Source organism: Grammomys surdaster, unplaced genomic scaffold (assembly GCF_004785775.1).
Source record: "Grammomys surdaster isolate TR1022 unplaced genomic scaffold, NIH_TR_1.0 119921, whole genome shotgun sequence".
Taxonomy (NCBI): Eukaryota; Metazoa; Chordata; class Mammalia; order Rodentia; family Muridae; genus Grammomys; species Grammomys surdaster.
This window is the reverse complement of record NW_021615913.1, coordinates 6,421-7,644: the sequence shown is the minus strand read 5'-3', so window position 1 is coordinate 7,644 and position 1,224 is coordinate 6,421. Positions and strand designations below refer to the sequence as shown.

At 42.5% G+C, this 1,224-nt stretch overlaps 1 pseudogene; it reads right to left on the bottom strand.

The window, feature by feature from the left end:
* Positions 1-906: 906 nt before the first annotated feature.
* Positions 907-980, bottom strand: LOC114635929 (annotated as a pseudogene).
* Between the last annotated feature and the right edge of the window lie 244 nt (positions 981-1,224).

Below are 1,224 nucleotides of genomic sequence, written 5' to 3'. Positions count from 1 at the left end.
ATAGTGAATACCATAGAAGGTAGGGAAATGTGATCAGAAGTCTGTTCATGGGGTTGGGGTCTCATTCCTAGGATGTGCCAGAGATCTGTGATGGGGATGACTCCAGGAAGTCTATAAGGGAGTTTCCAGCTGAGACACTTAGCAGTGTGGGATATGAAATGTAAAGTGGCCACCTGCTATTGCCAGTCAGGACTACTAGTGGAGGGAAAGGACAACAACATACCCACAAAATATTCAACACTAAATTTGTTAGCTTACAAGAAATGCAAGGACAATGTGGTTGTAGAAACTGAGAGAATGAGCAACCAGTGACTGGCCCAACTTGAGATCCATCCCAAGAACCAATCCAGGACACTATTAACTAACATTCTCTTATACTTGCATTCAGGAACCTAGCAAAACTGTCCTCTGAGAGGCTCTATCCATCAGCAGAACTAAACAGTTGAAGAGACCCACAGCCACCCATTAGACAGAGCTCAGTGCATCTTTAGAAGAGTTGAGGGAAGGTTTGGGGGACCTGGAGGGAAAAGAACTCTACATAAAGTCCAACAGATTCAACTAACCTCAAACCTTAAGGGCTCACAGACACTGAACTTTTGACCAAACAATATACATGGACTGGACCTAGCCCTTCCAAGTCATTTTAACAGATTGCACCATGGTCTTCATGCGGAGTCATCAACAATTGGAGTACAGAGTTATCACTGACTTATAAGGTGCAGATTGGGAAGAGAGAAGGGCTGTGATGCAGATGTAAGTAATAAGTAAATAAATAAATACATACATACATAAATACATAAATGGAAATTTTGTTCTTCCTCCCTGCACAGGAGTGTCCTGAAATTGCACACTTCCATCTAATCTCCAGGTACTAAAGCTCTCAAAATGGCAGCTCTGAGAGAAGTGACTATCAGTAATCATCACATTAGATTGTAAGTGTGATAACAAACTATAGAAATGATCCCTGAAAGTATAGTTATTACTGCACTAGAAGGAGTATGCACATTGTACGCTTTGGGATATTGATGTGGTGGCCCTGGCACCCAAGCCACTCTCCACACAGTAGTTCTTCTGTGGTGCCTGACAGTTAGCTTCTTACAACACAGTAGAATATCACAAGAGCCTAGGCCTCTGCCCATGACCTTCTCAGTGATCTCACAGACATGATACATAGAGAAAACAGTTTATGTGTTAGCTACCATTGGCAAGTCAGCAAAGTGAGCA